This window comes from Palaemon carinicauda, chromosome 43 (genome assembly GCF_036898095.1).
Source record: "Palaemon carinicauda isolate YSFRI2023 chromosome 43, ASM3689809v2, whole genome shotgun sequence".
In the NCBI taxonomy this organism is placed as follows: Eukaryota; Metazoa; Arthropoda; class Malacostraca; order Decapoda; family Palaemonidae; genus Palaemon; species Palaemon carinicauda.
The window spans coordinates 29,716,280-29,729,418 of NC_090767.1; the positions used below are offsets into that span (position 1 = coordinate 29,716,280).

Here is a 13,139-nt window from a genome sequence, read left to right on the forward strand (position 1 = left end):
GGCCATTATCTACCGGCTTTGTCGCCAACTATCAACACATTATACTCTTCTATATTACCTGTACTGACAATACGTCGCTGTTTTTAGCAGTGCCGCTACTAGCGACACTGCCTTCACCTTTGTCAAGGTGATTTCTGCGGAAATCTTTGACCGCTATCTCCGCCGCCCTTAGGCACTATTGCTCCTGACAGCATTGCTGTTACTGGCGGAGCAGTTAGTACTAGTCTATGGGAGTGGATGTCTGTACCAGTGCCTTAGAGCACATAGGACGTTGGCGGCAATGCTCTTAACCTCCTGGCACTGCTGGTACTGCCGGCAACGCTGGTACCTATAGGGTACATGCCTTTCTGTGCTTTTTATCTGAGAACATCTTACCTAAGCTAAGATGGGTTCTCTACTGACTGTAGGGTACTTCAACTACAGATCAACATAAAAGCCTTACTCCTTCAACTTTTGAGGCTTCTTTATGCATGGTGGGCTTGGGACTCCTTTTCGGAAGGTCTTTTAGGCCCTGCATGAAAATAACTACTACATATAGTTATTGTTTTTTATCAAATTGTCCATTTTCCTATGAGGGTGTGGATTGTATAGTGGGGTGATAACTATATAGGCTAGGTCCCAATTCCGGTCTTCCCTCATTGAGGTTATCAACCTGTGGTTTCTATAGACTCTTACTCATTAGTCGGTACGTCAATTGCTTAAATTGTTGAGTTTGCCCGTACCGTTGCCATCTAATTAGCCATTTCTCTGGGGAGATATGGGAGCAACCGTTCTTTCCATGAGCACTCCCCTCGCCCTCTTTGGGCTTATAGCAGCAGACTTTAAGGAGGCTATTTTTTTCAGTCTCACGTCTCTCAATAGGGAAATGGACATTTCATATTTTATCCTCTCCTTCCTCACCAATTGCAATTACACACAATTTGGGGACTCTTATTCCACCAATTGTCAACATGTAATGTTAATAACGTATTTCTTTTAGCTTTTGGTGACTTTTAGAAGAAGTAGTACTCATTTAAACCCTTTTATCCTTATAGTTGGTGCCTATGACTGAGATGCATGCGAAGTGTAGGAGGATTAAGGGTTCAGTCTCGTAGTGGAACTATCAGGATTGCAGTCTTTGTAAGGACCTACTTTACTACGGATGCGTATCAAAGGGTACCTCCGATGACAACCGCATGTTCTCCCATGGTCCTTTCGCATCTGGGTAAGTGGGTTCGAGAAGATGGTAGAGTTTGATGAAGAACCCTTCCCTTCCATGGAGGACTCTTATAGCCAGAGGTGGAAGAGGTAAGTCTGGTGATCATGAAGGATTCAGTGGTGTCTACCACTTAAGCCCCCACTACATTAATGGTCTCCCTGTCTACGGTGCCGATTACTTTTTCCGTGACAGGGGCTGTTCTGCCTTTTTCCACCAAGATCTTCTGCTGGGCTCATGGAGCCCCTTAGTTCCTGAGTCCCTCGGGTACTACATTAGATCTGGTACTTATGGCTAACATGAAATCCTTCATGGAGGGGAATTAATATTACCAGCTGATGATGTTCAAGGGCTCATGTGAAGAGATCTAGACCTTGAAGAAGCAAGAGGAGTCGACTAGGGATAAGGTCTAGCCCTCCTATCTACCTTATTGCGTGCAGCAAAATCTTTGGAGGTACGTCGGGCACGCCGTGCTCTCTGAGGGCATCCTCCACTTTGATGCCTACCCCTTTTGCTACGTGAGACTAACTGAGGGGGTTTTGTTGAGGGATGTTACTATCCCTAAAGAATCGATCCTCCTAGAACACACAAGGGTCCAACACCGGGAAGTGAAAGAGATGAAGAGGGCAGGGTGTATCAATACACAGATTATTACCCTCGGTAAGAGGTTGGTCACCTTCGTGGCTCCAGACAATATGGTCTTCCCCTTTGCCTCAATGAGCTACGCGGCAGTGTAGAAAGAAATGCACGAGAGTAAGCCTCTCTCAGCTTTGGAAGAGTACAAACCAGTCTCAATTATCTTACCACATGATGGCATCCACTGGACCAATGCCCATTTTACTCTTGCTGAGGGTAAACTGGATAAGGATGCAGCCGGCCGGCGATTTCATGAGAAGCTGCCTATGATTCCCAAACACCTTTTCAAGGCTTAGTCATGAGCGTATGAAAGGTTGTCCGCGTCGATGTCCTTGTAGTGCTTCATAGGAATGAAATGATCGGGAATTTTGCAGATACCTCATTCTTTCCCTTTCTAGTGAAAATTCATCTCGCCACATTTATGAAGGACTTTTATGCTTCTTTCAAGCCCCGTCGAGCCTGTAGAGAGCATGTACTTATCACAGCTACCATCACTTACGATCCTAAAATTTCTATCACCTCTAGCACCTGGGAAAAATACCTCTTTCCTTAGAATGTGTGAATGATGTTATAGATAAGGCAGACGCAGAGCACAAGAGCCTTTTCCTGAATAGGGGGATATAATTGAAGAGGAAGTTTACCCCTAGAAGAGGTCCACAACCCAAGAGGTCTTGAAACTGACCTATCATCAGAAGTCGTTTGCTCCTCCCCATGCCGCCATCCCTCAGACTGTCTACGCTGTGCCCTAACAAGTGGTGTCACAGTCACCGGCCTTCAACCTTGTGTATGAGTAAGGGTCATCTTCCGTTGCCGTCCTGTTGTTGTGAACATTGAAACGGCAGTGGAGGAAGAGGTTCTCGTCCTCAACACAAATAATGAAGGTCTCCCGGTAAGGGGACAGCTAGCCTTGTTCAAGGACTGTGGGTCTTTCAGTCTTTGGACACAGAGCGTCATTTCCAATGGCTTAGATTGGAAGTGGTAACAAAGGCCACCAAGGCTCAGGATATTCTTCCAGCAAACAACACCTTATGTGGACAAATATAGATAAGACCTTTTGAAGAGAAGAGCTATCTATTGCATTAGATCTATGAGATTTCAAAGTAGTCTATTTTGAATGCCAAAGAAGGTTTTGAGCATACATCAAACTATTTTAGTCTTGTCCCGTATAAATCTGTTTGTTAAGTGTGACAGGGTCCGGATGTTGATTTTTTCGCAAATATGGACCTTACCACCCCTGTTGGCCTTCACTGTCTCCATAGACCTTACCGATGTATTTTGGTATCTTCTGATAAGTCAACGCTTCTCCCCCTGCCTTGGTTCCAGCCTGGAGAGAAAGGGCTACGTATTCAGATCTATACATTTTGGCTCAACACAGCTCTGAGAATTTTCACAACATTTACCGACGCCGTTGTACAACAACTTTGTGAGAAAGGCCTTCAAATAGTGGCGTGCCTTGACGACAGGCTAGTGTGAGTTCCCTCAACACTGAGTGCTCAGAAGCAGCCACTCGAGTTGTACGGTTCCCCCAGTCCCTTGGATTTTGGATAAACTTCTAGAAATGAAGACTGTCTTCAGCTCAACACTTCAGGTGGTTGGAGATTCGTTGAAATCTTAAAGTCTCACTCCCTAGCTATTCCTCCCTCGAAAAAAAAGGAAATAGAGATGTCAGTCAGGTCCCTGATCAAGTCGAGGATGATCACCAGGCGACACCACGAGGGGGTTCTAGGATCTTTACAATTCACCTCGGTAACGAACCCTCTCCTCCAAGTACGACTCAAAGATGCAAGCAGAATTTAGGAAGAGAGAGCCTCCAAAGTTCTTTGCAACCATCAGAAGCAGACTCCTGTTCTACTGCACTAGCAATTTAGACCATGGTCCACTGCCAAAGGTCTTTCACAGATGGTGCCATTGTGCTTTACTCCTCCAGTAGTGACACTTTGTGCGGATGCCTCGTTGGTAAGTGGGTGGGGTGTGGGGGGAGGGGGGTCATAACCCACTCAAGAAAGTACAAAGCAGTTGGTCTCATAAATTTAAAGAATTCCACATCAATATTCTGGAGTTCATGGCAGTCTTTTGGTCCCTCAAGAAATTATACTTGAAGGAGAATATTCATATCTGTCTGGACCTTGACAACAGGGTGATAGTCCATTGCATGAACAGACAAGGGTCGAGGTCTCCTCATATAAACTATGTAATGATAGCCGTGTTTACGTTGGCTCAGAAGAATGGTTGGCACTTGTCAACATCCCACCTTTAAGGAGATCAAGTCCCTGGCCTTCAAGTAGATCTGTTTGCGATGAGTCTCAAAAAGATACTTCCCTGCTAGGTAGCACCAAACATTGGGCATGGACGCGATGTCCCAAGGTTGAAATCATTGAACCAAGATTTACCTGTTTCCATTGTTATACCTCCTCATTAAGGTTATGGACAACCTTCGTTCTTTCAAAGAAACTGAAGCTCTGGTGGCTCCTCTGTGGCCAAAGAGCAACTGGTTTCCCATCGCCATGGATTTGAAACCCAAGTTGGTGCCATGACCAACCAGATTCTGTCCCAAGAGGAACAGCAGGAGGTTGTTTACGCTTCATCATGGAGAACGAACAACCTTCATCTCATGATTTTTCGCTGTAGCCCTGGGAAAAAAGTTCCAACTCCAACGTGATAAGTAGGAATTTTCGGAAACTATGAGTCGTCTAACACCATGACTTAGTATGAAATGCAATGGAGGTTATGAGTGAAATACGTCAAAATAAAAAATCCAGGGTCGATTCCTATGGATTATTGTCATACAATTCGGCCCTCACCTGACCTTTACTCTATGCCTTTGATGTTGACTTTAACTCGGATCTCTTCAACAAAATTCTGAAGGATTGTGCAAGGTTGCAGACATCGAATCCACTGAAGCGTATCTCTTGGTCTTTGGCCAAAGTTTAGCAATTCTCTTCGAACATAGAAAATCAAACGGCTTCTATTCATGATCTCACTCAGAGAGTCATCTATTTAATTATGATGGCTTCCGGTGTTCGAATTATTGACATTGTGGTGCTTTCTAGAGACAAGGACCATATTGAATTAGTGGATAATGGTAAGGATAATTTATACCCTCATCCCGCTTTTCTAGCGAAGAATGAACTTCCCTCTACACGTTGGGGTCTATGGAAAATAGTTCCCCTATCAGGTGATCCTTCCCTGTGTTCAGTGTAGTGTTCAAAAATGTTATTTACTAAGAACAGTACAGTTTAAGGGTGGTAATTTCTTTCAAAAAGAAACACTGGGGTTTGATTTGTCTCTGACACAGTTAAAGCAATAATTACTTACTGTATACGAAGAGCTGACCTGGCTAGTATGCTACCGGGTCACAACCATAAAGGAAGTGGTTTCCTCCTTGAACTTTTTACAGTATATGTCCTTTGAGGGACTGCAGGCATATACTGGTTGGAAGTCCACTTGGGTTTTCTTTGGGCATTATCTGAAGCAATCGGAGGAGATACGTCATTCTGTGGTGGCTGTGGGAAGTGTTATCAAACACACAGCAACGGCACAACTCACAATGCATCCTAGGGCACTTTTCCAGCTTGTTATTGTCATGAGTAAACAGTTGGTTTTTGCTTCAAGGAAAAATGGGAAAATGCATTTAATCATTTCCTTATCAGGTTCACATATGTCTTTCCAACGCTATGTGTATTCCTTCAGTGCTACAGCCTGACTATCTAAATGGTAGTTAATCTATATCTCATTTGGTTCGGGTGTTTACCCCTTTATTGTACAGGCGTGATCATGTGTGTATTGATCAGGTTTATCTTGTCAGAGGTTCCCTACGGTTCCTTATGACATTTATTACCTTATGCCATGGTATGAATGGGATGTATTTACTTTGTAAAAAAAAATTCCATATACGGTTAATGATGGCTGCTCATTAACCTTAGCACTGATTTTTGTGAGTATAAGGCTATATATTGTTACATGCCTTTTATTTTAGCTCAACTATTATGATTATAATTACTGTATCAGTGATAACTTTAGTGCCTTATCATCATTATCCTTCATGATCATAATTGTATTTAATCTCCTGCTGGTTTTGGTTCCATACGACTTGCCTATGATGCCACCTTATGTTTCGGGTTCCTTAGGGTTCCCGACACTACACAACGGTAATTTTCTGATTATGGAGGGTGGTGCTTGGGTCCTTATTGCCTCCTTGCAAGCTTATTAAGCTTGTCATACTGCCTGCGAACTGTTCTGGGATATATAGTTGAGAGTGATACGTATGACTTCATGGAATAATCCTGTAAGTGCATTTCGGTATTTGGACCTCTTTTTTGAGGCTTCCTACCGAGTCATAGGTAATTCTCTGGTACACTTCCAATAGTAAGACATGACTCGTGCCCAAAAAAAAGATTTTGACCTAAGAAAAATCTATTTTTGGTTGTGATAGCAATGGCGCCCTGATGGGGCACCCTTGACGTAGTCCCTCCTTGATGCCTCCTCAGATGCCTCTTGTCACAGTAGTTACGCTGTTAGGTGAAATAAGTTCATCTAAGACAGACGGTACTATGAGTGTAGAAGATATGTAATGGCACCTCAACTATTCTTCACCTAAGATTCCTAGATTGGGTTAAGTCTGTTAGGGGTGCAGATATCTATGGTTATGTACGGATATTATACAAAATATCTCAGGATAGTTGTTTCGGGGGTTACAACCCAGATATACCTGATGGTAATTCTGTTGTAATATCACTCGCAGAAATATTATACAGTAGGAAGCTGCCGGAAGGACCTTCCATCAGGACGACATTGGCTCTCTCACCTAAAAAGAGATTTTTCCTACGTCAAAATCCGATATATATATGTGTATATATAATTGTTAGGTATATATATATATATATATATATATATATATATATATATATATATTATATAATATTTATATTTATATATATATACATACATATATATATATATATATATATATATATATATATATATATATATATATATATAAATATGTATATATATATATATATATATATATATATATATATATATATATATGTATATATATATATATATATATATATATATATATATATATATATATATATATATATATATATGTATATATATATATATATATATATATATATATATATATATATATATATATATATATATATAAATGTATATGTATATATATATATATATATATATATATATATATATATATATATATATATATATATATTTATATATATATATATATATATATATATATATATATATATATATATATATATACATATATATATATATATATATATATGTGTGTGCGTGTATATATTTATATATATATATTTATATATATATATATATATATATATATATATATATATATATATATATATATATATATATATATATATATATGTATATATATATATATATATATATATATATATATATATATATATATATATACATATAAATATATATATATATATATATATATATATATATATATATATATATATATATATATATATATATATATATATACATATATATATATATATATATATATATATATATATATATATATATATATATATATATATATATATATATATATATATGATAGCTGAATCGTAAGTTGGCAACACATGGTTATCTTAAATGAATATATATTATTATTATTATTATTATTATTACTTACTAAGCTACAACCCTAGTTGGAAAAGCAGTATGCTATAAGCCCAGGGGCTCCAACAGGGAAAATAGCTCAGTGCGGAAAGGAAAAAAGGAAAATAAAATATTCTAAGAAGAGTAACAACAATAAATATATCCTATATAAACTATAAAACCTTTAACAAAACAAGAGGAAGAGAAATAAGATAGGAGAGTGTGCTCGAGTGTACCCTCAAGCAAGAGAACTCTAACCCAAGACAGTGAAAGGCCATGGTACAGAGGCTATGGCACTACCCAAGACTAGAGAACAGTGGTTTGATTTTGGAGTGTCCTTCTCCTAGAAGAGCTGCTTACCATAGCTAAAAAGTCTCTTCTACCCTTACCAAGAGGAAAGTGGCACTGAACAATTACAGTGCAGTAACCCCTTGGGTGATGAAGAATTGTTTGGTAATCTGTGTTGTCAGGTGTATGAGGATAGAGGAGAATATGTAAAGAATATGCCAGACTATTCAGTGTGTATGTAGGCAAAGGGAAAATGAACCGTAACCAGAGAGGAGGATCCAATGTAGTACTGTCTGGCCAGTCAAAAGACCCCATAACTCTCTAGCGGTAGTATCTCAACGGGTGGCTGGTGCCCTGGCCAACCTACTACATTGAAATATATATATATATATATATATATATATATATATATATATATATATATATATATATATATATATATATATATCACAAGAACACGTAATTTCAATCAATGTGATTTTAATTAATGTAAATATCACCCACGAATGGCATTTAATACCAAATTCTATCTTGGGAATATACTTCCACTTGGAATTTATTTTATGGTAATAGCTTCTGGCTGCGTGGAGATTCGAACCCCCACCTTTACAGCTGGAAACCATGCCTGCAGGATATATATATACATATATATATATATATATATATATATATATATATATATATATATATATATATATATATATATATATATATTATATATATATATATATATATATATATATATATATATATATATATATATATATATATATATATATATATATATATATATATATATATATATATATATATATATATATATATATATATATATATATATATATATATATATATATATATATATATATATATATATATATATGTATATATATATATATATATATATATATATATATATATATATATATATATATATATATATATATATATATATAATTCAATACTTCTTTATTTAACATCTCATACTTCGCGCTTTATGGTCCTTAGCTATGTTTGCGAGGGTCTTCCAATTTTTCTAGTGCCTTGTAGATCCCAGCTGAATGTTTAATGAAGTAATCTCTTTGGGAGAGTGCGCAGAGCAAGCCCAAACCATCTTAATCTACCCCTTATCATGATCTCATCCACATATGGCACTCGAGTAACTTCTCTTATAATTTCCTTTCTAATCCTGTCCTGCCATTTAACTCCCAATATCCTTCAGAGGGCTTTATTCTCAAATCTACTAAATCCATTGAAAATTGTTTCATTCGCATACCATGACTCATATCAATAGAGTAATACCGATCTCACTAAACTGATATAGTCTGATTGTTATATGCAATTTTAGGCGATTTAATTTCCAAATTTTACTCAACCTAGCCATTGTCTGATTTGCTTTTCTCAATCTTTCACTAAAATCTAATTCCAAAGACCCTGTACTGGAGGTCAGATCCTAAATAGTTAAATGATTCTACCTTATTAATCCTCTCTCCTTCCAATGATATTTCATCTTAAATTGCATATTCCATTCTCATCATCTCTGTCTTGCTTCTATTTATATTAAGTTCAACATCGTGTGATATTTCATGCATTCTGATAAGCAAGCATTGCAAATCCTGTTGTGTTTTGCTAACAAGGACAGCATCATCAGCATACTCTAGGTCTGCTAAATTCCTATCACCAATCCAGCCCTATCCTTCTCCACCTTCTTTGACTGTTCTACACATTACAAAGTCCATGAAAAGGATAAACAACATGGGGGACAACACATTCCCTTGGAGTATTCCGCTTTTCACTAGAAACTCACTTGATAAGACTCCATTAACATTAACTTTGCACTTAGAAGGCTCATGAACCGGCTTAATCAAATTTTCATATTTAAGAGGAATTCAATAATAATGCAGGACTCTCCATGAAATTGGTTGGTAGACACTATCAAAGGCTTTTCATAGTCCACAGATACTACCAAAGGGGGATTTCTATACTCTACGCATTGCTGTATATCATGTCTCAAAATAAAAATTTGGTCAGTGTAACTTCTACCCTTTCTAAATCCTGCTTGTTCTTCTCTAAGCTTTTCATCAATCTTACTCTCCAGTCTCTTACGAATATATATTTTCAAAGCAACTGACGTAAGTGTTATGCCTCTATAATTATTGCAATTAGTCAGGTCTCTTTTTTTAGCTAATTTCACCAACATTCCTAACTCTCATTCACAAGGTTTTGCCTCTTCATGCCACATTTTGCAATATATATATATATATATATATATATATATATATATATATATATATATATATATATATATATATATATATATATATATATATATATATATATATATATATATATATATATATATATATATATATATATATATATATACACACAAATGCAAACACAAACACACACACACAAACCAACACATACATACACTCTCTATGCAAACCAAAATAGTATGGATGTCCCAGATTAGTACAACACAAACCCCTCTATGAAGTTATGTATCCCCACTGAGAAAATGTATAACTATATACGGTATATACAGTGTATATATATATATATATATATATATATATATATATATATATATATATATATATATATATATATATATATATATATATATATATATATATATAATATATATATATATATATATATATATATATATATATATATATATATATATATATATATATATATATATATATATATATATATATATATATATATATATGTATGCATATATATGCATATAAATCAGGACTAAATTTGATGGGTGAGGGAAATAATCTTGTATATATTATTTAGTGGCAAAAGATAGAGAAACATTTGTGTATTTTGAAATAATTAACAATAATTTATAAAAGAAATCTGTATAAGGATTCACATAAATCGATGAAGGTTCCATTTTTGCAACGGATATAAATGATTTATATATATTTATATATATATATATATATATATATATATATATATATATATATATATATATATATATATATATATATATATATATATATATATATATATATATATATATATATATATATATATATATATATATATATAATACTGGATAAAATGTTAACATGAAAACAGTAATAAAACTATCACTTGAAAATTAAAAAAAAAGGCTTTCAAAGCATTCAAATAGATCCAAACATATGTAAATAAATCATTGAGATATTTTATACAAAGACCATCCTTCAAGTTTCACTCATAAAATATATGTGGAAGACCTACCTTTCTATCTCTCCTTGAAGAAGGCAGCATCGGAATTTGAAGGAAGCAAATTATCGCCAGAGGGATTTGTGTCTGCTCGTCGTATAATATTTATATTTTCGTAATCTGACTCAAGCACTAATGATTTTCTGTCACTTTTTCATAATGTTATATTCATAAACACAATTTCCCAATTCTAAGTAATATCTTAGTTATCAGCCCATGTTACACCAAACGAACACCAAAACCACCGTTATGTATCGATGTGAAGCACTTTATACTACTGAAATGATTCCCTTTACAAATATAAGCCAAGAGTCAAGTTCTGTGACGTCACCACAGGATATCAAAGATAAGACTCCAGCTGCATCCTGCCCAGCGCCCATCCCAAACTCCACAATAACAACAAACTTCGTCAAGTGTTGTTATCTGATGACAACACTATAATACTAATGAAGCATCAAACTTAATTAAAGATGTTCACAATTAGGAAAGGTTGTCGAATGCAGGACAAAGGTCTCAGACATGTTAGTACACTTTCGTCTGTTTATGTTCTTTTTATACCAATTCATATCTGCATATATTTATTCATGGATTATTATTTGTTGTTATCATCATCATCCATGATTAGTCGAATGCAGGACAAAGGCCTCAGACATGTTAGTCCACTTCCTTCTGTTTATGTTCTTTTTATGCCAGTTCAAATCTGCAAGTTTTTATTCATGGATTATTTTTTGTTTTCCTCACCATCATCCATGATTAGTGGAATGCAGGACAAAAGCCTCAGACATGTTAGTCCAATTCCTTCTGTTTATGTTCTTTTAATGCCAGTTCATATCAGCGAGTTTTTATTCAAGGATTATTATTTGTTTTTTATCATCATCATCCATGATTAGTCGAATGCAGGACATAGGCCTCAGACATGTTAGTCCACTTCCTTCTGTTTGTGGTCTTTTGATGCCAGTTCATATCTGCAAGTTTTTATTTAGGGATTATTATTCGTTTTCATCATCATAGTCCATGATTAGTCGAATGCAGGACAAAGGCCTCAGACATGTTAGTCCACTTCCGTATATTTATTGTCTTTTTATGACAGTTCCTATCTGCAAGTTTTTATTCATGGATTATTATTCATTTTCCTCATCATCATCCATGATTAGTCGAATGAAGGACAAAGGCCTCAGACATGTTTGTACACTTCCTTCTGTTTATGTTCATTTTATGCCAGTTCTTATCTGCATATTTTTATTCATGGATTATTATTTGTTTTCATCATCATCATCCATGATTAGTCAAACGCAAGAAATAGGCCTCAGAAATGTTAGTCTATTTCCTTCTGTTTATGGTCTTTTGATGCCAGTTCCTATCTGCATATTTTTATTCATGGATTATTACTCATTTTCCTCACCATCATCCATTATTAGTCAAATGCCGGACAAAGGCCTCAGACATGTTAGTCCACTTCCTTCTGTTTTTGTTCTTTTTATACCAGTTCATATCTGCATATTTTTATTTATGGATTATTTTTTTGTTTTCTTCACCATCATCCATGATTAGTCGAATGCAGGACAAAGGCCTCAGACATGATAGTCCACTTCCTTCTGTTTATGTTCTTTTTATGCCAGTTCATATCTGCAAGTTTTTATTCAGAGATTATTACTCGTTTTTATCATCAAAGTCTATGATTAGTCGAATGCAGGACATAGGCCCCAGACATATTAGTCCACTTCCTTCTGTTTATGTTCTTTTTGATGCCAGTTCATATCTGCAAGTTTTTATTCATGGGTTATTATTTGTTTTCCTCACCATCATCCACAATTAGTCGAATGAAGGACAAAGGCCTTAGATATGTTAGTCCATTTCCATCTGTTTATGGTTTTTATTTAGGGATTATTATTTTTTTTTATAATTCCAGTCTACTGGAAGCGTTTTGAACTTTATAGATGCATTCTGAACAAAGATGTTTCTGTAATTTCAGTCTTTTTTAAACGTTTTTAAAGTCATAGATGCATTCTGGACTATGACGTATCTGTAGGTTTAGGCTTCTGGAAGCGTTAAGAACATTAAATATTCTTTCCGAGCAATTATTGTTTTCTGTAATTTCAGTTTTCTTGAAGCG

General features: G+C 35.2%; 1 protein-coding gene across 1 annotated transcript in view; it reads right to left on the minus strand.

Moving 5' to 3' along the window:
* LOC137633770 (uncharacterized) overlaps positions 1 to 11,289 on the minus strand; it is a 27,014-nt gene extending 15,725 nt beyond the window's left edge. The window contains exon 1 of the mRNA XM_068366016.1: positions 11,042 to 11,289. The gene's annotated coding sequence lies outside the window, so the exon portion shown is untranslated. The remainder of the gene's footprint in view (positions 1 to 11,041) is intronic.
* Between the last annotated feature and the right edge of the window lie 1,850 nt (positions 11,290 to 13,139).